The 24,764-nt window shown below is 36.7% G+C and overlaps 1 long non-coding RNA gene across 1 annotated transcript; it reads right to left on the bottom strand.

Annotated features, from left to right (window-relative positions):
* Window positions 1-3,513: 3,513 nt before the first annotated feature.
* LOC137214505 (uncharacterized) lies at window positions 3,514-15,200 on the bottom strand. The gene is made up of 3 exons (XR_010938934.1): window positions 15,029-15,200; window positions 7,879-7,993; window positions 3,514-5,519 (listed from the first exon to the last, which is right to left on the bottom strand). It is a non-coding gene; the product is annotated as an uncharacterized lncRNA (long non-coding RNA).
* Window positions 15,201-24,764: the final 9,564 nt, after the last annotated feature.

The following is a 24,764-nucleotide window of genomic DNA, read 5'->3' on the forward strand; positions in this document are numbered from 1 at the left end:
AATTCAAAAAGATTCAAATAGTTTATGGCAGCACTATTTACAATAGCCAAGACATGGAAACAACACAAATGCTCATTAACAGATGATTGGTTTAAGACATACACTATATATACAAAGCGGACTATTACTCAACCATAAAAAAGAATGAAATATTGCCATTTGCAGCAACATGGATGGACCTAGAGAATATCATACTAAGTGAAGTAAGTCAGACAGAGAAAGACAAATATTATATGATATCACTTATATGTGGAATCTAAAAAAATAATACAAATGAATCTAGATACAGAGCATAAACTGTCTCACAGACATAGAAAACAAACTTATGGTTACCAAAGTGTAAAGGGGTCAGGGGCGGGAAATTAGGAGTATGAGATTAACAGATTCAAACTACTATACAAAAAGTAGATAAGCAACAAGGATTTACTGTATAACACAGGGAACAATATTCAGTATCCTATAATAACCTATAATGGAAAATAGTCTGAAAAAAAATGTAAATGAATCACTTTGCTGTACACCTGAAGCTAACACAGTATTGTAAATCAACTATACTTCAATAAAAAATAAATTAAATAAAATATAACTATAGAATAGTTTTAGATAAAAGAAAAATTGGGACAATAGTACAGAGAGTTCCCATATACCCCATATGAAGTTTTTCCTATTATTAACATCTTAGAATATTATGGTACATTTGTCACAATTAATTGACCAATATTGATATTTTATTATTAACTAAATACATACTTTATCCATATTTCCTTAATTTTTACCTAATGTCCTTTTTCTCTTCCAGGATCCCATCCAGGGTACCATATTATATTGTCATCACGTGTCTTAGCTTAGACAGTTGGTTATAATTTTTTGGTAACAGCTTTACTAAGATATAATTCACTTACCATGTACTTCACCCATTTGAAGTATACAATTCAATATTTTTTCACTGTATCCAAAGTGTTGTGCAACCATCAGCACAATTAATTTAAAAAATTTAAATCAGAGAGGAAAATAGGAAAAAATGAACAAAAAAATAAATTTAAAATGTCATTGATATTTAACTATGTAGTTTACTGGTCTTATTTCTTCATGAAATTCAAGTTACTTGTTCTTTCATTTCAGCCTGAAGGATTTCCTAAAACTCCCCTTTATTTTTTGAAGGATAATTTTGCTGGATATAGAATTCTTGGTTGACAGGTTTGGTGTTTTTTTTTCTTTTAGCACTTTCAATAGTCATACCATTGCCTTTTGGCTTCAGCCAGAAGATGAGAAATCAGCTATTAGCCTTATTGAGGATCCCTTGTTCATGTTCATGAAGAGTCACTTCTCTCTTGATTTTTAAATATTCTCTCTTTGTCTTTAGCTTTTGACCGATTATGATATCTAGATATGGATCTCTTCGAGTTTAACTTACTTGAAGTTCACTGAGCTTTGTGAATGTGTAGGTTCATTTCTTTTATCAAATTTTGGAAGTTTCCACCCATTATTTCTTCAAATATTCTTTCTGCCCTTTTCTCTCACTCTAGCTTCCCATTAGGCTTGTGGGATTCGCAGTATGCTTGCTGATGTCACAAAGACCCTTAAAGATCTTTGAGAATCTGTTCATTTTTCTTCATTCTTTTTTCTTCTTATTCCTCTGACTGAAAAATTTCAATTGATCAGAATTATTTCAGTTAATCTGAATTGAATGTTCAAGTACACTGATTCTTCTTCTGCCTGCTTACCTCTGCCTTATATCTTACATTGAGCCCATATAGTAAATTATTCATTTCAGTTATACTTTTAACTCCAGCTTTCCTGTTTGATTCCTTTTTATAAATTCTATCTTTTTATTTTTGTACGCTGTATTTGGTGACACATTGTTTGCCTGATCCCTTTTGTTCTTTAGACATAGTTTCCTTTACCTTTGTGGAATACTTAAATTGCTGATTTAAAATTTTAGTCTAATAAGTTCGATGTTTAGGCTTCCTAAGGGACAATTTTCACTGGATTCCTGTGTATGGATATTTTTTTTTTGCATGTCCCATATCTTTTTTGTTGTTGAAAACTAGACATTTCAAATAATATATATGACAACTCTGAAAATCAGATTCTCTACACTACCCAGGTTTTGCTATTGCTGTTTTTTGTAGTTTTTCTTGTTAGTTTAGTGACTTTTCTGAAATAGGTCTCTAAAATCTATGTATTTGTCATATGTGGACACTGAAGTCTCTCAGTGATCAGCTAATTATTGGACAGAAATTGCCTTAAATGCCTGTAACTAATAAGTCTATTGGTATTTGCCAAGGGGCTCTGTGTGCATGTTTGGGAATATCTTCAACACTCAGTCAGGTGATTTACAGCTCTGCCTCTGTCTTAACTTGATGCTTACACAAAGCCTCAAAGCCAGTCAGAGGTGAGAACTTGGGATTTTCCTCAAGTCTCAGATCTTTCTTGAACATGTGTGTATCTTTATGCATGTGCATGACCTTTCAGCCCCTATAGACACCTTATTCCTTAGCTTTTTATTTCAAGCTTTTTGGTTAGTCTATTGTTTGCCCCAACTATTATTCACTGCCTCAGGCAACCAAGATTTTAAAACATTTGACAAATGCCTTCCAAGGACAACCTTTTAGCACTGGACTAATTTGAGTGAAGTCAAATAAAACCTTTTGAGTGAGGTCTTCTAGGGAACCATCAGATCGGTCATATAATGGCCCCCTTTTGGTGATGAGGCTTTGAAAGAGAGCTCCAGCCTCATTTTGCTCCCTCTTGTACAGTATTAGGAATGCAGGCTATTATTTTTCAAGGCCTCCACAGTGCTGAGGAGTGGGGAATGTTAGGTTACAATGCCACAAATCTTGCTGCTCTCGCTGAGATTTAGTTTTTTGCTGTTTTATTTCTGACCAGTTTTGCCAGTTTTTTCATTGCTTTTATGGAGGGGGGACCTTGGCATGTCCTTATTCTGCCATTTTTGCTGACATCTTAACCTTGACAGTTTTGATTACTAGTCAAATATTTGTGGAGTGTCACTCAAGTGGGATTTAGCCTGACTTCTTTTCTCATGAGTAGACTGTAGTGTTTTCTTTTGAAGAAATACCACAGAGGTAAAATGCCATTCTTGTTACATCATATCGAGGGGACATACTATGAGAGTGACTTATCATGTAGATGTTAACCTTGATCACCTGGATGAAGTAGTGTTTTTCATGTTTCTCCACCATAAGGTTACTTTCCCCCTCCTCTTTCTGTACTGTACTTTGTAGAAGAAAGTCACTACACACAGCCCACACTTAAGAAGTGGAAGGTCTGCTCCATGTCCTTGAAAGTAGAGTTTCCAAATAACTTATTTGGAATTCTGCACTGGAGATTTATCTATTCTCTCCCAATTACTTATTTACTCAGTCATTTATTTATATCATAATGGACTCATGGAAACTTACATTTTAGGTTACGACTCAATACAATTTTATTTATCTTGTGGCTCAAATTGTTCCAACTTTGGCCACTGGGTGCTCTTTCAGTTGGCTTTACTCTCCCTTTAAGAAAAACTTTGTTAAAAAAGAAATGATATAGTAGAATTGGATTGCACTCAAACTTGATTTAATAACTGTATATAGAACTTTTACTTCTTTCAGATACAAAACAAGGTTTTAAATGTTCATGCACATGTTTAAAAATTGGACTTGGTCATGAAAAAAAACCTTAAAAATTTCTGACTATACTTTCTGATTATAATCCAATAAAATTGGAAGTAAATAATGAAAGGGTTTTTAAACAATCTTAATTACTTGCAAACTAAGAAACAGGTCTTTAGAAAACACTTGAATTCGAGAAGAAATTTAAAAGAAATCACCAGCAAAGTAAAATGACCCAGCACAGCAGAACTCTCCAAAATGTAGAGCTTTAAATGTCTTAATTTTTTCTTTTCTTTTTTTTTTTTTTTTTTGCGATACGCGGGCCTCTCACTGTTGTGGCCTCTCCCATTGCAGAGCACAGGCTCTGGACGTGCAGGCTCAGTGGCCATGGCTCACGGGCCCAGCCGCTCCACGGCACGTGGGATCTTCCCAGACCGGGGCACAAACCCGTGTCCCCTGCATCGGCAGGCGGACTCTCAACCACTGTGCCACCAGGGAAGCCCTAAATGTCTTAATTTTTAAAGAAGAAAGATAAAACTATTAAAGAAACAAAATACTCATCATATAAAGTTAGAAAAAGTAATCAAATAAACTAAGTAACTAAGAAAAGGGAATTAATAGAGGTAAAGGTTGAAATAATGAAACAGAAAAAGAGAAAGATAAATAAATCCAGAAATTTGTTTCTTTGGAAAAAAACAATAAAGCAGAAACATTTGCAAGCCTAATTAAGCTGAGAGAGAAAGAGAGAGAGAGCAAAAATAGACAAGATGTGGAATGAGCAAGGGACTATAACCATTTAAAAATTACAGAAGAATACTGCATGCAACGATGATATCCAGGTTTAAGGCCTAAAGGAAATAGATTATTCCTAGCAAAATAGATATCACTGGAGTTTACTCAGGAATTTTAAACCTTGAATAAACTAACCATCTTAGAAAAAACTAGAAATTTATTCGAGTTCTATCATTGTTAAGGGCACCATTGTCAAGACGAGTTTGACCTTTATAGAATAGATTATTCCAATGTATTTTGATATTTCAGGGCATGGAAAATCCAGACCTCCCACATTACTTTATGAAACCAGGATAATCTTAACATCTAATTTTGATAATTCTCATAAAATATACTATCAACCAATTTTGCTTATGAATATAGAACCATTGCTGAACTCTTTTTGTTAACTTTGGGGTCATTTTAAAGTCAAGACAATAATAACTCTGACTAAGTATGATTTATTCCAAGAATGCAAGGTCAATATGCTAATCTATCAATGTAACCCATTATAATAATACGGTAAATGAGATAGCCATATTATAACAATAGATACAGAAAAGATATTTGATAAAATTCAGTAGCTATTAAAATTGTGAATAAAATAGCAACAAAAGGAAACTACTTGAATCATGACTATAAATCAAGGTTCAATAATAAAATGAACTAAATAGCAAATAAACTGATTTCATATGATCTGACAATAGATAGGGGATACCTCCTATGGCTAGTATTTAGTATTGAGTCTCTAAAACTGCAACAATATAAAGCATGAAACAAAACTGGCATAAACAATGGGGGAAAAAGAACAATGCTTTTGCTAAAGGCATCTATAAACATAGAAAATCAAAAGGTTGTGTTTTTGTGGGTTTTATTTGTTTGTTTGTTTTTGCGGTACGTGGGCCTCTCACTGTTGTGGCCTCTCCCCTTGCAGAGCACAGGCTCCGGACGCGCAGGCTCAGCGGCCATGGCTCATGGGCCCAGCCGCTCCGCGGCATGTGGGATCTTCCCGGACCGAGGCATGAACCCGTATCCACTGCATCGGCAGGCGGACTCTCAACCACTGCACCACTAGCGAAGCCCTTTTTGTGGGTTTTTAAAGTTGCTTTTTTAGAAGGTATCAGAATTTGGCTGGATATAAATATAACAATGAATTACATTACTCTAGAAATCAGCACATAGAAATGTTAGTTATAAATGACATTGCTATATGACATTGGTTATAAATGACAAATTACGCAGTGTTTAGAATAAATTTAAAAGAAAGGCACAGGACCTATTTGAAGATAATTATAAAATCTCACTGATAAAAGAAAGGTCTCCCCAAGAAACATGTTTCTTGAATAGGAAGACTTATGGTTAGCAGCAGTTCTCCCCAAATGATTATATAAACCTGATGAAATTCCAATTAGTAATACAAATACTTTTTAAAATCTAAATGAATAATCTTAGAATATATATTACAGAATAATGCCTAGGAATAATCTAGAAAATCATAAAGAATAACCATGTTGGAGAATTTGCTTTTTAAGGTTATGCCACAGTCACTGTATTTAAATCAATGTGATAGTTGCATGGGAATAGACAGATCAGGGATATAAAAAAGAGACTTCAAAATGAGTGTGCCAATGCTTGAGAATTTTACATATGACAAAAATGGGTACTTCTATGGGAAAATATGGGTTATTTAATAAATGCACTAGAACAATTAGCCATCCAGCTAAATTGACTCTGATCTGACACCACATCCAAAGATAAGTCCTTCCTGAACTCTCCCAGGGTTCCAGTTATGATGAACTAAGGCTACACTGCACAACCTGCCTGCCCCTGCCCCTCACTGCAGAAAACAATGATAAAACCTGGACACAATACAAAAAGTGATTACCTGAAAGTATGGGATAGTGAAGAGAAGCAGGTATACTCTAGTGGGAGGTGCATGCTCACTTGGTGGAGGGGCACAAGAAGCTTAGCAAGTTCCTCTCTGTGAGTCCACATGGCAGTGCTCACAGCAGCTTTAGGGGAAACAGCAAATTGAAGCTGGAATACTGTGAATTCTGGAGAGAGTTGGAGGGGGAGTGTGAACCCACATAATGACTCTCAAACTATGCATGTGTAGAAGACTCAAAGCAGCTCAGCTAAAGACGAAAGGTCTGAGCTGAGACTAGAGCTGCTGCTCAAAGACAGAGTTTGAAGTTTAAACCAGGCAAGAACGTTCTCTGCTAAAAACACTCATAAGAGAAAAATAACAGAATCCAGAATGTTCACAACTTAACATAATGTCCAGCATATAATCCCAAATTATCTAACATATAAAGAACTAAGAAAATGGAATGTATTCTCAAGAGGAGACAAGTCAGTCAGGTATGACCCCCCAAGATTAATCAGCTGCTGCAATTAATAGACAAGGTTATTTAAATGACTATTACAACTATCCTCAATGAAGTAAAAGAAAACATATTTTCAATTAATGAAAATATTTCAGCATAGAAAAGGAAATCTCTGCAAAGAAATAAAAACAGTAAAAAGGAAGCAAATAGAAATTCTAGAAATAAAAAAATACAATTTTGGAAATTAAAAATTCACTGGATGGACTTAAAATCCAAATGGATATGAAAGAAGAAAATGTAAGCGAATATGATGATAGAATGATAAATATTGTCCAAGGTGAAGAACAGAAAGAGGATTGAAACAAGAAAAACCATTTCGATTTTTTGCTGTTCTAAAATATCTTTCATGTCCTTACTTATTGTGCTCAATCTTCCTCTAGCTTAAACATATGGAATGCAGTTATAATGACTATTTTAATATCCTTGCCTCCTAACTCTATCATCTGTGTCATTTCTGGGTCAGTTTGATTGACTTTTTTCCTCATTATGGCTTGCATTTTTTTCTACTTCTTTGCCTGCTTCTTAATTTTTGAATGTATTTTAGGCTTTGTGAAATTTTCCTTGTGTACGTTATTCTTTAATGTATACTTGCTTAAATATATTTGAGCTTCATTTTTGGATGCAGTTAAGTTGCTTGGAAACAATTTGATCCTTTTGGGTCTTACCTTAAGCTTGGATAACAGGGAACAGAGCAATGTTCAGATTAGGGTAAAAATTTCTCCACTACTGAGGCAAACTCTCTTTAGTATTCTACCAGTTCCTATAATTATGAGGATTTTTCACTCCAGATCATGTGAACAGGCACTATGTTGGCCCTTTGTACTCCTCGAGGACTTTCCCTTCTAATCCTTTTGATAGTTTTCTCACACGTGCGTGTTGAAGAGTATTGGGACTCTCACAGATCTCTGGAGTTCTCTTTCCTTGCAGCTTGCTCTCTCCTCTTCAACACTCTGCTCTGCTAATTCTAGCTGCCTTAGCCCCTCTGGATCCCAGCTCCTCTCTTCAACTTAGGGAGACTGCTATGCTCCACCTGGGTTGCCCTGCCCTGTGCTGCTGCCTGAGAACTCTCTCTAGGCCATAGCTAGAGCAATTGTAGGGCTCACCTCATCTGTTCTTCATCTTTCAGAGATCACTGTCCTTTTTTGATTGATGTTCAATGTCTTGAGAAACTTTCTTATTTTGTCCTATATGTTAGTTGTTTCAGGCAAGAAAGAAAATCTGTCAAGGAAAAGATTTTGTTAGTTGTTTCAGGCAAGAAAGCAAATCTGTTAAGGAACAGATTACAGTTACTCTATCTACTCTGGGCCTCCTCAGTATCCACATCTCTCAGTCTGGGCTGTGCATCTGGGATGCTCCAGGGTCTGAGAAGATGAAAACCAGTGGGATTTTTGAAGAAATATACAAAGCAAATTGAAAATTTTATATAGAAGGGCAATGCACATAGAATACTTAAAACAATTTTGAAAAAGAAAAATCAATTTGTAAGACTTACACTACCTGATTTCAAAATTTACTATAAATCTGTAGCAATTGAAATTGGTATAAGGATAGTCATAGAGACCAGTGGAACAAAACAGAGTTCAGAAGTAGACCCACACTTAAATGGTCAATCAAGCGCCAAGAAAGTTTTCAACAAATGGTGCTAGAATAACTATATATTCATATACAAGAAATGAACTTACACCTTTACCTAACACTAGAAAGAGTTAATTAAAAATGGATCATAGGGCTTCCCTGGTGGTGCAGTGGTTGAGAGTCCGCCTGCTGATGCAGGGGACACAGGTTCGTACCCCGGTCTGGGAAGATCCCACGTGCCGCGGAGCGGCTGGGTCTGTGAGCCATGGCCACTGAGCCTGCACGTCCAGAGCCTGTGCTCCGCAACGGGAGAGGTCACAACAGTGAGAGGCCCACGTACCGCAAAAAAAAAAAAAAAATAGGATCATAGACCTAAATGTAAGAACTAAAATGATAAAACTTCTGGAAGAAAACATAGGAGAAAAATCTTTGTGACTTTGATTACATTAAGATTTCTTAAACAGGATACAGTCAGCATAAAATATAAATGCAAACAAATTATAAAATTGACTTCATTCAGATTAAAATCTTTGGGGTTTTAAGAAACACAGTTAAGAAATAAAAATGCAAGTCATAAATAGGGAGAATTTTTTTTTCTCAAAAACATACATCAGACAAGGACTTGTATTTAGAATATATAAAGAACTCTTAAGAAGTCAAACATCCCAATAAAAACTGGGCAGAAGGTCTTTCTAAAACAAGGATCAAATTTGTGAATGGATATTTTACAAATGAAGATATATGAATGCCCAATAAGCATATGAAAATATTCTCAACGTCATTAGTCATCAGAGAAAACCCAATTAAAAACCATAATGGCATGCCTATTAGAATGGCTGAACTGAAAATTATTGACAATACCAAGTGTTGGTGAGGATATAGAACAACTGTAAGTCTCACACATTGCTGGCTGAAATGCAAAATTGTATAGTCACTTTGGAAAACAGTCTGGTAGTACATTTAACTGTAACCATACACTTACCATGAGACCCAGAAGTTCCACTCCTAGATATTTACCCAAGAGAAGGAAAAATTTATATTCACAAAACCATGTATACAAATGTCTTGCAGGACAATGTATAATAGGCAAAAACCAGTGAGTGGATAAACAAATTGTGGTTTATCTATACTATGGAATTCTATACTGCAATGAGAAGTAACAAAAGATTAATGCACTCAACATCATGGATGAATCTCAAAAACATTATGCTAAGTGAAAGAAGTCAAACACAAAAGTCTATAGTGGATGATTCCATTTATGAAAAGTTCTAGAAAAAGGCAAAACTATAGTAACAGAGAGCAGATCAGTGGTTGCCTGGAGCTGGGGTTGGAGATATAAGGCTGCATAAGAAAAATTTTATAATGATGGAACTGTTCTATATCTTGATTGTGATTACTTTGTCATATATAATTATCATGATTCATCAAACTGCACACTTAAAATAAGTGTATTTTATTTTATATAAATAATACCTTAACTTTTAAAATCAAAAAAACAAACAAAAGTTAAATAGGTTCCTCATGACTTAAATGCTCAAGTATTCAAAATGAAAAACAACAAAAAACACAATACTCCTGCAAAAAACTTCTGCAACTTAGGGGTCAAGGAGAACTTCTCAACTAAAACCAGAAACTTAGATATTATAAATCAAATTATAATAACCTTTGTATGGCTATTGAAGCAATTAAATGAATGGAAAAAATGGAGTGGGAAAAAATCATATAATACAAATGACAGATAAGGGGTAAGTTGTCCATATTATTCTAAGTACTTCTTCAAACTGACAAGAAAAATATAGTAATTAAAATATCAGCTAAGGGAAAGTCATAGAGGAGCAAATTTAAATGGTCACAGATACATAAAAAGATGCTAAAATTCACTGGTAGCCAGGAAAATGCAAATTTAAAGAGCTATGAGTTTACATTCATTAGAAAGAGCTACACACCTAATACTTGTGGGGATTTAAAGAAAATGATGCTTTCCTATTCCCGGTGGAAATGTGCAGTGTTATAGCCCTTGGCAGAAATAACCTAGCAGTATTTATTAAAAATAAAAACACATGTATCATTTAACCTTACCAGGCTTCTCCCAAGAATGCCAATAGAAATAAAAGCAGATCTATTAACGGGCATGGGCACTAAAGTGTTATTGCAGCATTGTTTCTAACAGCACAACGCTGGATTAAAGTGCATGCCGGTCAAGAGGGGAATGGTTGAATACATTCTACAGCATTCATACTCCATTCTGTTGAGCAATTGGTGAAATGAGTGAATTAGAGCTATAGTAGGGGACTTTACCACTTATTGAGTAAGAAATGCAGGATACAGAAAAGGGTATATAATAGTCTGCTTTCTTTTTTTAAAAAAACAAAGACTAAAATCCCAGTTTACATACATTCCTGTGTACGTGTATGTGCATATTTGTTATAGTATTGTGAGCATGAAGGAAAAATACGGAAGGATTCATACCAGATTTTTAAATCCTTCTCCCAATGTGACCCATGTTGTGTGTGTTGATATATGTGTAGGTAGGGGTGGAGCCAAGCAACAAACAAACAAACCAAACGACAAACCATGCATTTGGAAAGCATGTATATAATCAGGTGTGTATTGTATTGAATATGAGTCAGATAAGTTAGGTTACTCCTCAGTAGTAAACAATTTAACTATCAGTGCATCAATTTGAAAAACATTTATTTCTTGCTCACAAAAACTCTGAGGGTCTGGAAGACTCTCCAGAGCAATTTTCTCAACAGATTGGTTTAGACTTCCAGGCCATTTAGATCTTATGGACTCTTCCTATCAACCTGTATTTTCATGATTGATGCGGTAAGGGAAAGAAGTGAATGGAGAATTGTGCAACAGCTTTTAAAGGTATTCTCCTGGATTTTATGCATGTCCTTTCCCTTTTCGTTTTTGTTTTCCATCCAAATCAAGGTACATAGACATACATAAGTTCACTTAATTAGGGAAATCTGTTTTTCCTATGCTTCTCTGGAAGAGGAACAGTAATGGAAATATTGGTGAACAGTAATGTCTTCTATATATGAATTTATTTACATAAAAAACTAAGCTTTAGGGCTTCACTGGTGGCGCAGTGGTTGAGAATCTGCCTGCTAATGCAGGGGACACGGGTTCGAGCCCTGGTCTGGGAGGATCCCACATGCCGCGGAGCAACTAGACCCGTGAGCCACAACTACTGAGTCTGCGCATCTGGAGCCTGTGCTCCGCAACAAGAGAGGCTGCGATAGTGAGAGGCCCGTGCACCGCGATGAAGAGTGGCCCCCGCTTGCCACAACTAGAGAAAGCCCTAGCACAGAAACGAAGACCCAACACAGCAAAAATAAATAAATAAATTAATAAACTCCTACCCCCAACATCTAAAATAAAAAACAAAAGTAAGCTTTAAAATAACTCTGAAATAAACATACTTTATGAACAAGCAATTTACAAAATATAAGAAATGGCCAATAAAAGTGAAACTATGTATACATTAGCAGATTGGCTAAGATTATAAATGTTGATAAGGTCCAGAGATGATGAAAGTGTGGAAAAAAGAGAAATTCTCGTATAACCCTGTGTGGGAATAACTCTGTACATCCCTGAAATACAAGCAGACTGAAGATATCAAAATGGAATTTTGAATTATCTTTTGGCCCAGTAATACGACTTACAAACATTCACTCTTGAAAATAATCAGATAGGTGCATATGTAAATAAATATTCACCTCAGCATTATTTATGATAATAAAAAGGAAAATAGTCTAAAAGTACATCTATTAAGGATGAGTTAATTAAAGTATGATAAATGCATATAATATGAGAACCCTTAAAAGAGATGAGGTCCATTTAATTTGTTTTAACAAAAAATATTCAAAGAATATGTTTTGGTTATCTATTGCTATGTTACAAACAACCCCAGAACTTTGGAGTTTAAAATAACCATTTTAGTTTAGGAAGTCCTCTCTGGTTACAATACAGAGAATGCATTGAAAGGGGTCATGTCTGGTTGAGGGAGCCCGTTTAGGTGGCTGCTGCAGTGAGCTAAGTGAGACAAGCAAAGGCATAGCTAACATCTTGTATTTATAGTTTGGGACTTCAGTTTTTTCACTTAATGTCCCATAATTATATTTTCCCATTTCATTAAAATTTTCTTGGTAATCATTAAAAAAAGCAATGATTTCACTCTGCATCTGATTTTGTAGATCAGGAATCAAGAAGGGCTCAGCTGGATGGTTTGTTCTTGACCCCCCCAGATATATCAGCTGGGTCAGCTGGGATGGAAGGATCCACTTTCAAGATGACTTCTTCATTTGCCTGTCTGGTGCCTTGGTGAACTTCGGTTTCCTCACCTCTCAACATGGAATCTCATCTTCCAGGCCTTCTTGGGCTTCCTGAAGAGCATGATGGTCTCAGGAGAGTCCTACTTCTTACATGGTGGCCAGCTTCCAAGAAGTAGGAAATGGAAGTTGCCAGGCCATTTAAGGGCTAGGTACAGAATGAGCATAACATTATGACAGCCATATTCTATTGACTGAAGCTGTCCAAAGGCCTTCTCAGATTCCAGGGGGTGGAGAAATAACCTTTTCTCATCAAAGAATGGATTGAAGGGAGCAAGGACACTTGCAGAAGTGCATGCAGGATGGGGATATTGACGTGGTCCTCTTTGGAAAATGCAGTCTGCTACAATATTATATGATTCAATTTTCATAAATATTGATATTTCTTTATATTTAAAGATCTAGAAAAAGTATGAAGATAAAACAATGTTTCTGTGGATCATAGCAATTTTGAGTAGACACTGTTTTTTACTTTAGATTTTTCAGTGTTTGATTTTTTTTTTTACAGTAAATGAATTACTTTTATAATCAGCAAATTAAAAAAAACCAATTTTGATATTAAAAAGAAATAGGTTGTTTAAAGTTGTTTGCTCAAGGAATTTTCAGTGCTCAAAGCATGCATTTAAATGGATGACATTTTTTTCTCTCTGTGGAAAATTTCGGGAGGAACCTCTACATTTAAGTTTCCATATTTGCAGATGGAGTAGGAGTGATAACTTCTTGGCAAAATTGAATTTAAAATGGATTTAAATAATAGAAGCCATTATTCAGGATGAGCTTAATGCAATCCCTACCCAGATGATTTAGGCAATGAGATGGAGCACATAAAAGCCTTACAGCTGCCTCATGCAAATTAATATATTAAAAACTTAAAGAAAAAATTTAAAGTGAAGCAGCCCAAAAACTTCAAGGAAGAAGGGCTGAGGGGTTAAGTGGCCTTTTCAGCAGTCAGGAAAATGATGTCATCCTTTAATGGGCGTCTGTCTGGTTCCTCCTCTCTATTTTCAGGATCATCATTCCTGTGGCTGTGAGTTATCAGAATAACAACAAATGTGCATATTCAAAGATTTTTTCATTGCCTTCACCCATCTTTTCAAACATACCCAGAAGTCATAATGCAGGAATTACACTGACACAATCATCCCCATGGAAACAGAGCTGGTGTCATAAACATGGCATTATGACTTCTCAGCAGGATGCAGGTGGGATTTTGGCACTGAATCTGTAAGATTTATTTAAAAACACAAATGTCTAAGAAAATAACACCAAGGAAAAAAAGAAAAAAAAAGAAGAAAGAAAGGGCATAGAGTTGCCCCTATAATATACATGCCTTGCTTTTTGTTTTCGATGTTTTCCATGGATTTGTTCGCCTATAGCAGGGCTTGATTTTGCCTATTCTTTTTCTTTTTTGTTGTGTTTGGCATGTTCTCAACTTATTCACTGGTTGTTCATCTTGGTAGGGGCTGCATTTTTAGATGAAGAAGTTGAGATTCCAAGAAGGGGTCTGACTTGCTCAAGTCACCTAGCAAGTTAGTAGCCCCACTGAAGCCAGAGCCCTTCTCTTGTCTTCCAATCCACACATTACAGTTTCCCTTTCAGTATTTCAGTTGTACTTTGAGAACATAATTTATGCATCAGTTAGGACATTGCTTTGGCTGGTCTAATGAGATTCCCCTCCCCCCAAAAAATAGTGTTTTATGTAAGATAGAAGTTTTTATCTCTCTCAAAGCAGTCCATGGTGTCAGGGACCCAGGCTGTTTCTATATTATTTTTCTTCTGTGTCTACTGTGTTGCCCTCATCTTCTAGGATGTCACACACCGTATCTGTACTCCAGACAGAGTAAGGGGAGGGCATCCCCCACCTTTTAAGAGTGTGATCTGAAATCTGCACGTATCACTTCTATTTACATCCCATTGGCTAGAACTTAGTCTTATGGCCATTTCTAGTTCAAGGAAAGCTGGATAGCCACGTCATCAGCTACAGGTGGTTGAACTATTATTATGGGAGAAGGGAAGAACAGATATTGGCAATGACCAGGGGTCTCTGCCATAACTTGCATCCCCTTCAAGAGAATGCTGCTTTCAGGGGGCTCTCATCTAAAATTTTTCAGCTAATGCAATGGCTGGAGTCGGATAACAGTATCTATTTCCCCAAGGGTATTTAAAATTGTAATTACTATATTAGTTATAGAGATCACTGAATTGACAGAAAGACTGAACATCAGACTGAGATCAAAACAAATTAATTGACCATTAGAGTATGTATCAAGATTGTAACAGAGACTCTCCAATTCAGTGGCTGTAAGAACAAATAAATTTATTTCTTTTTTCAACTTACAGTTCAAGATGTGTGGTCCAACGTTGATGAAGCCTTGCTCTGTGCAGATAGATATTCAAGGATCCAGGTTTATGATAAAGCTTCTGTTTTAAACATATGGCCTCTAAGGTCCCTCTGCTTGCTGCCATTCCAGTCATCAGAAGGGAAGAATAAGAGTTCAGGGCTGGGGATTTTTTTTCTTAATATGTGAGGCAGAAATTGTTCTGCTCATTCTATTTATGAGAGCTTAGTCACTTGGCACCATGGGGGCTGGGAAATATGGTTCTTAGCTGGGTTGCTACTTCCCATATTTAAATTTATTACTGTGGAAGATGGTCACATGGATATTAGTGGGCAGCTAGTGGTTTCCTCTGCAGGGTAGCACAGCTTAAATGACTGAGTGCCAACAATTTCTTTCTTTCATCCAAGTATCTTTCCAGTAAAAGATGACAGGGAGAGAAAAGGAGAGAAAGAGAGAGGGGAGAGGTTTTTGGTTAGTTAGGCTTAGGCCATGTATGCCCCCATTGGTAGCTGTAGAGGAGGAAGGAGGAAGAATCATGGAATCTCTTTATGTACCTGGATTTACATTCCCATTGTGGAGTATTGGTCAGGGGTCTCCTTCAAGGTCCTTGACTCTAGAAATATTCCTTCTTATTCCTGTTGTGTAGCAGGCCCCTTATTTCCTCTTGACAATTAGGATCAATCGCCCCAACCAACACAACTGTTTTTTGGTAGTTTATCCAGTGACATGAAGAATTCAAACTAATTATGTGGAAATTTCAACTTTTATTTCAACGTAAACATTGTTGCAACCCCCAGGGTAGAAGCCTTTTTCTCTTAAATTCTAAAACCTCTAAATTAAAAAAGTCCAAATGTATAGAGATGGAAAGAAAATAGTATAAGTCTGCACTCTGATCAGTGGATCCTGAGTCTGCAGGAATTAGTACTAGCTTACAGCTGGAGTCCAGTAATTTCTGAACGGTCTTAGTATTTTCATTTCCTTAATGATCAGTTACACTGGCCTCTAGTCTCACTTGCCATGGTAAGGAGATTTCCAGTACACATTTGTATTATTTCAATATTCATACTCAACGTTTCCTGATTTCCCCTTTATTCCAGAGGCTCTGGATCTATGAATTGATTCAGGCCTAGGAACTCAGTTATGGGCTGTGATTCTTTTCATGGTGACTCAAGTAAGTCTTTTTTGCAAGACTCATAGCATGATCAATCATACAGAGCAAGTACAGCCTTAGAGTTGCTCATCTGTTTTGGTCCTAGAGGCGCCAATGATCAACTGACTTCTATCTAACATTATTTCACATATTTCTAATCACTACCTGAACTCTGCTTCCTATTACAGAAACAATGCTCAGTTTGCAGCAGTTGTTTAAGTGCTTCTGTCACTCCTGGATAGCATCATGCTAATTGAAAAAGGAAGATCTCATTTGAAGAGTGGCTTTTCCCATCTCCTCCCTGCAAAGCATGGCTTCTATATCCTTTTAAAAAATCAATACATTCTTGGGCTTCCCTCGTGGTGCAGTGGTTGAGATTCTGCCTGCTAATGCAGGGGACACGGTTTCGAGCCCTGGTCTGGGAGGATCCCACATGCCACGGAGCAACTAGGCCCGTGAGCCACAACTACTGAGCCTGCGCGTCTGGAGCCTGTGCTCCGCCACAAGAGAGGCCATGATAGTGAGAGGCCCGTGCACCGCGATGAAGAGTGGCCCCCGCTTGCCACACTAGAGAAAGCCCTCACAAAGAAACGAAGACCCAACACAGCAAAAATAAATAAATTAATTAATAAACTCCTACTCCCAACATCTTATTAAAAAGAAATTCAATACATTCTTATGCCAGAAATGCAAACATTTGAAAATAAAAAATGTATGATTTATTAACAAACTAAATAAGAAAAAACACAAACATTTTGATGAATGTATAAAAAATCATTTAACAGAATCATCCAGTTATGATTTTTAAAAACCTCTCAGCAAAATTATAATAAAGGAAATTTCTCAATCTGAAGAAGGGCAGCTGCAAACCGCCCCTCATATAATTAATATCATACTTAATAGTGAAAGACTGAATACTTTCTTCCCCAAATAAGGAATTAAACAGGATGTTTTCTCTCATCACTTCTATTCATTTTGTTGGAGGTCTTAGCCAGCACAAGAAGACAAGAAAAAGAAATAAAAAGCCTCCAAATTGAAAAAGAAGAGGTAAACTGTTGTTATTGGCAAATGGCACGATCATCTATGCAGGCAATCCTAAGGAATCTACCAAAAAACTATTAGAACAAATAAATGAGTTTAGCAAAGTTGCAGGGTACAAGATCAATATGGCAAAATCAATATATTTCCATATATTTATAATAAAAAATTAAATTTAAAAAATGATACCATTTACAATATCAAAATATACGTAAAAACTTAAGGACAAAATTGACAAATGATGTGCAAAACCTGTGTACTGAAAACTACAAAATATTGCTGACAAAAATAAATAGAATGATATACCAGGCTCATGCACTGGAAGACTCAATATTATTAGGACATCAATTCTTCCCAAATTGATCTACAGATTCAATGCAATCACAATCAAAACCCACAGGCTTTATTTGTGGAAATAGACAAACTGACTTAATAGATTAGTGGTGATGGTTGTATAATATTATAACGTACTTGATGTCACTGAACTGTACACTTAAAAATGGTTAAACGGCAAATTTTGCATTACATATTTCTTACTAGAAAAAAATATTTTCGAGTTAAAAAAAAGCTTATCTCAAAATGCAAAGTGCCTAAAATAACCAAAATTATTTGAAAAAAAGAACAAAGGGAGAGGACTTTTATTACCTGATTTCCAGACTTATTATAAAGCTTTAGGAATCAAAATAGCATGGTATTGACCTAAAGACAGATACAAAGAAGAGTGGAACAGAACAGAGTCCAGATAGACCCACATATGTATGGCTACTTAATTTCTCACAAAAGGTGCTGGAAGAAGTGTATATTCTCATGGGGCAGGGGAGATCTTTGAACTTTACCTCATACCAGATCAAATACATAAAAATGGATCATAACACAAAATGGATTACAGACCAAAATATAAAATCTACAATTAAATTTTGGAAGAAAACCTAAAATGAAATCTTAATTACCTTGGGAAATTTTCTTAACTATGACACAAAAAACACTAAAATCATATATTGAACTTTATCACACTTAAAACCATTCACTCTTCAAAAGATACCCTTAAGAAAACTCAAAGGTAAGCCACAGATTGAATGAAAAAAATTGCAATGAAAAATACGAAAAAAGGACACTTATCCAGAAAATATAAAGAACTCTCACAACTCAATAATAATAATTTAAAAAAAACAATGTTTGAAAATGGGCAAAAGTGGTTTTTCCACTTCTGGGAAGATGGAATAGATGTACTTATCTCTATTCTCCTGTCAAGATATAATTAATCCCTGAACATTATATATAAAACAAACACAAGAAACCTCAGAAACATGAAGTAAAGAAGGCAGACTGGCTAGAGACCACTGGACCTAATGAATAACATGATGATGAGTTCTCTGAGTTTTCCTTTGGCCTCATATATCCCAGACTTGGAGATGAAGAAACTGGTGACCTGGAAATAAAAATGGGTGTAGACCAAAAAATTTCCCAACAAAGGTCACAGACAAGAGCAGCCAAGCAAGATAGAAGGAATTTAGGCAGTAACTGATCTACTCCAGCCAAAAAATATGGAAAAAATTATGGCTCTTATCCCCACCCATGCCTTCAAAGTCCTAGTGGGGAACTTAGACTTCCACCATCATGAGGGTGTAAAGAGGTATCCCAACACTACCTCCAAAGACGTGGTGTCAGGGAAGGCCAAGTAGGGATATGGGACTTCATACCTGCTAGCAGGTAATAAGATCTAATTCCTGTGGTACCAGTGGACACAATGTGGGAAACATGGACTTGCATGCCACCCAGCAGTTATGAGGCTCCCCTTTTCTTCCCATTGGGAGGTGTCAAAGCAGGAATAGTGGAGAGTCAGGACTTTCACTATATCCCAGTGGTAATGAAGCTACCCCTACTACAGTGTCAATGGAGACCACATAGGGAGCTGGAACTCCCACCCCACTCAGCAGTAATGAGGAGTCCTCAATGCATAGATGTCAGTGGAGACTGAGAAGGGAACCTAGACTTCTTTTCCCATCTGGTTATAAAAAGGCACTGTCCCTACTCCTCCTGCCAGAGCAGTGTCAGAAAAATCCAACTAAAATTTTTTAAAAATAATATCCTGTGTTTCATAATTTTCAGTAAAAAATTACTCATCATACCAAGAAGAACCAGAAAGAGCTCAAACTGAATGAAAATACAATCAACACAATTCAACACCAAAAAGACAGAAATTTTAGAATTACCTGAGAAATATTTTAAAGCAGCCAGATAAAAATGCTTCAAAGAGCAATTATGAATTCATTATGAATTATTTAATAGAGAAAAATAGAAAGTATCAGCAAAGAAATAGGAAATATTAAAAAATAGCTAAATGAAAATTTTAGAACTGGAAAATGTGGAAATCTCAGTGTATGGGATCAATGGCAGAATGGAAGGAACAGAGAGAATAAGTAAAGATAGAACAATGGAAAACACCTAATCTAAACAATAGATTGAAAGAAAATAAAGTGAAAATAATTTCACAGAGGCTCAGAGATCTCTGAGACTATAACAAAAGATTTAACATTTGTGTCACCAGAGTTTCCAAAGGAGGGAGAAAAAGAGCATGGCTGAAAAAGGAACTGAAGAAATAATAACTGGAAACTTCCCAAATTTGGCAAGAGATATAAACCCACATATGAAAGAAGCTGAGCAAACCCCCTAAAGAATAAACCCAACAAAATCCATGCCAAGACACACCAGAATTAAACTTCTGAAAATTAAAGACAAAAACTCTTGAATGTCAGAGGAAAAAATGACACCTTACACATAAGGAAAAAATTAGAATGACAGCCGTTTTCTAAAATATTGCAGGTCAGAAAGGAGTGGCACAATATTTTTCAAGTGCTGAAAGAAAAGAAAATTCTACCCAGAATCCTATATCCAGAGAGAATTTTTTTCAGGCTAGTAGAGGAGATAAAATGGAATTATATAAAATGCTCAGTTAAAACCATGAAAGGCAGAAAAAGTGGAAGACAAAAAAAGAAATGAAGAGCAAGTGTAACAAATAGAAAAGTTAGACATATAGTAGACATTAATCAAACTATCTCAATAGTCACTTTAAATGTGAATAGTCTAAATACACAAGTAAAAGACAGAGACTACTGAAATGGATAAAAAACCACCACCCAACTATATGTTGTCTACAAAAAAAGTTATTTTAAATATAAGATCAGCTCAGTGCTTTGTGACCACCTAGAGGGGTGGGACACGGAGGATGGGAGGGAGATGCAAGTGGGAGGAGATATGGGGATATATGTATGTGTATAGCTGATTCACTTTGTTATAAAGCAGAAACTAACACACCCTTGTAAAGCACTTATACTCCAATAAAGATGTTAAAAACTAAATAAATATAAAAGCACAAATAGGTTAAAAATAAAGGAATGGATCATGTATAAAAACCTACAGGTAACATCATATTCAATGGTAAAAGACTGAAAACTTTTCCTCTAGGATCAGGAACAAGACAATGATGCTCACTCTTGCCACTTGTATTCAACATAGTGTTGGAGTCCTGGCCAGAGCAATTAGTCAAGAAAAAGGAAAAAAAGTCATCTAAGTTGGAAAGGAAGAAGTAAATTTATCTCTGTTCACAGATGACATGATCGTCTATGTAGAAAACTCTAACGAAGCCATAAAGAACCCATTAGAACTAATAAATACATTCAGCAAAGTTTCAGGATACAAAATCAACACATAAAAATCAGTTGTGTTTCTGTACACTAATAATGAACAATCAGAAAAGGAAATTAAGAAATCAATTCTATTTATAATAGTATGAAAAATAATGAAATACTCAGAAATAATCAACAGATAAACAAAATGAGACATATACACACAATGGAATATTATTCAGCCTTAAAAAAGGATATCTTGTCACATGCTACAATAGAGATGAACCTTGAGGACATAATGCTAAGTGAAATAAGCTAGTCACAAAAAGACAAATACTTTCTGATTCCACTTATATAAGGTATTTAAAATAGTCAAACTCATAGAAACAGAAGGTAGAATGATAGTTATCAGTGAAACTGCACACTTCAGATGGGACTTGAAACCACAGGCTGGAACTTGAACCCAACCAAAACCCAGATTGGGACTTGAACCCACTGTCTTTTAATTGAAATCTCACACCTGGTCTAAGGACTTAATGAAGCTCAGGTTCTTTAAGTCTCATCACAGAAAGAATTCAGTGAGAGACAAAATGATAGGTAAGAAGTAGATTTATTGAGAGAGATACACACTCCATAGACAGAGTGTAGGCCATCTCAGATGGCAAGAGGCTCCAAAATATGGGGTGGTTAGTTTTTATGGGCTGGGTAATTTCATAGAATAATGAGTGGGAAGATTATTCAACTATTTTGGAGAAGGGATGGAGATTTCCAGGAATTGGGACATGATCCAATTTTTGGTCTTTTATGGTTGACCTCGGAACTGTCATGACACCTGTGGGTGTGTCACTTAGCATATAATATATTACAAAGAGAGTATAATGAGGCTCAAGGTCTACAGGATGTCAATTCTTCTGCCATCTTGGGCCTAATTGATTCTAACCATTTATGTTGTATCCTGAACAGCTATGCCATTCTTTTAAAGGTTGTGCCCTGCTCCCTTCCTTCCTGTTTCACGAGGACTGGGGATGGCAGATGAGGAATTTTTGTTTAATGGGTATGGAGTTTTGATGCTTAAAGCTTGGCCTCTGTGCACTGGTGCTGAATCGAATCTCAGAGACAGAGTTTTGGGTGAAGTAAAAAAGATAAGCTTTATTATTTTGCCAGGCAAAGGGGGATACAGTGAACTCCTGTTCCTCAAACCTATGTGTCTAAACCTGAGAAGATTTGCTGAGGAGTTTTATAACAACAGTTCAAGGGTGGGGTTGCTGATAAGATTAGGGTGTGTGCAGGGCTTGCACTTGTCTAATCTGGTCTCAGGTTACCTTCTTGATGAGCTTCTCTGGTTCCTTTAGCCTGGCCTCAGGTGGTCTCAAAAAATTTTTTTTTGGCTACTCCGTGCAGCTTGCAGGATCTTAGTTCCCCGACCAGGGATTGAACCCGGGCCTTCAGCAGTGAAAGCATGGAGTCTTAACCTCTGGACCGCCAGGGAATTCCCTCAGTTGATCTTCTCTAGTATGAAAATTGCTGACTTCTTCCATTTTTTGGGTTTTAATTTTATAAAGAACTTAAAGACATTGTTATGTGTATCCCTTGAGGCAGAACCAGGACCCCACCCCAAGGCTGCACTATTGTTTCTTGGCTGCTCCTCTCTTGTCTCTGGCATTCCCTCCCTTCCCCGATCAACAACTGTTCAAATTCTGCCCTTTGGAACTCAGGGAAGGTCATGGAGCCTGAAGTCTGTTCCCTACAAAAAATGGGGGACACAGAAAGGCTTCCATGCCCAGAAGCCCCACAGGATCCTGCTCAGTTTAGTTTCAGTTTTGCAAAATGAAAAAGTTCTGGAGATCTGTTGCACAACAATGTGAATATATTTAACACTACTGAACTGTACACTTAAAAATGGGTAAGATGGTAAATTTTTTGTTGTGATTTTTACCACATCAAAAAGAAGGGAAAAAAGTAAAGGAATGGAGAAGACATACTTAACACTATTCAAAAGAAAGCTGGAGCAGCTATACTAATTTCAAAGGAAGCAGACTTCAGAACAAGGAAAACTATTGGGGAGAAAGAGATATATTATATAATGATAGAGGGGAAAATTCTCCACAAAGATATAACAATCCTTAATGTGTATGAGCCTAACAACAAAGCATCAAAATACATGAGCAAAACTGATAGAACTACAAGGAGAAATAAATGCATTCTAGTGGGGGGAGTCAGATAATAAGTAAATTAGGACATATTGTATGCAACTAGTAATATGTGTTTTGGAAGAAAATAGAACATCAAAGGAGAATTTAGAGTGTTGGAGGAGAGTCACAATTTAAATAAGGAAGACAGATGAGACTTTACTACTCAAGTGACATTTGAGAAAAGAACTTTCTGGTCAAAGGAAACAGCAACTGTGCAGAAGCTTGTAGTAGGAACCTGCCTAGCATATCTGAGGCCTTTGTGGATAAAAGGGAATTCGTTAAGGGAAGGACACTAGGGCCAGAATATATTGTTATGTGGGCCATTGTGGGAACTTTGGCTTTTATTCTGAAAGAAATGAGGATTTTGAATAGAGTTGTAACATGATGTGGCTCTAATAAAATATATATTTTGTCTTTTTCTCTTAAAACCCTTGGAATTTCCTGAGTGATAGGAATGTCTTTTGTATGCTAATGAGATGACTCACTCACTCAAGGTAGAGGTGGGGGTGGGGGTGAGGAAGGGGTGGCTAGATAGCTTCAGGATGGGGGCTGGTCACACCCACATGACTAGATGGTTAGAAATTCTAGCCTCACCTTCCTACTCCCTCCATCTCTGGGGAGGGGACTGGGGTTGGAGGTTGAGTTTATTCACCAATGGTCAGTAACTTAATCCATCATGCCCACATAATGAAAACTTTACTAAAACTCTGAAACATTTTGCCTAGGGGAGCTTCCAGGTTGGTGATCACATTGATGTGCTGAGAAGGTGGAGTGCCTGGGCAGAGCATGGAACATCTGTGCCACTCCACCTCCCATCCCCCCCCCATACCTTGCCCTATCGATCTCTTCCATTTGTATCCTTTGTAATAAAACTGCGTTAGTAATGATGCTGAAAACTTGGCCTTTGTGCACCAGTGCCAAATCAAATCTCAGAGACAGAGTTTTGGGTGAAGTAGAAAAGAATATCTTTATTGCTTTGCCAGGCAAAGGGAGACAGAGTGGGCTCGTGCCTCTCAAAAACTCTGTGTCTCAACCTGGGAGGATTTGGTGAGGAGTTTTATAGCAATGGTTCAAGGGTGGGGTTGCTGATAAGATTAGGGTGTGTGCAGGACCTATACTCCTTTAATCTGGTCTCAGGTAATATCTTGATGAGGTTCTCTAGTTCCATTAATCTGGCCTCTGGTGGGCTTCTCTGGAATGAAGAATGCTAACATCTTCCACTTGTTGTGGGTTTTAGTTCTGTAAAGAGCTCAAAGATATTGTTAAGTGTATCCCTTGAGGTGGAACCAGGACACTGACCCAAGGCTGCACTATTGTTTCTTGGCTGTTCCTCCCTTGTCTCTGCATCCCTTCCCTTCCCTGATTAGCAACTCTTCAAATCTGCCCTATGGAACTCAGGGAAGGCTATGGGGCTGGAGTCTGTTCCCTACAAACAAGAAATGAGGGACATGAAAAGGCTTCCATGCCCAGGAGCCCCACAGGGTTCTGCTCAGTTTCAGTAAGTCCAGTGCTTTTCTGAGTTCTGTGAGTCATTCTAGCCAGTTATCAAACATGAGGGAGTGGGTGGGTCATGGGAACTTTTGCATTTGTATTTGGTCGGACAGACATGCAGCTAGCCTGGGGACCCCATTTGTAGCTGGTTTCTGAAGTGGGAATAGTCTTGTGGGACTGAAGCCTTATCTTTTTGGGTCTGTGTTAACTCTGGGTAGTTAGTGTCTGAATTGAATAA

Source organism: Pseudorca crassidens, chromosome 20 (genome assembly GCF_039906515.1).
Source record: "Pseudorca crassidens isolate mPseCra1 chromosome 20, mPseCra1.hap1, whole genome shotgun sequence".
NCBI classification, from domain to species: Eukaryota; Metazoa; Chordata; class Mammalia; order Artiodactyla; family Delphinidae; genus Pseudorca; species Pseudorca crassidens.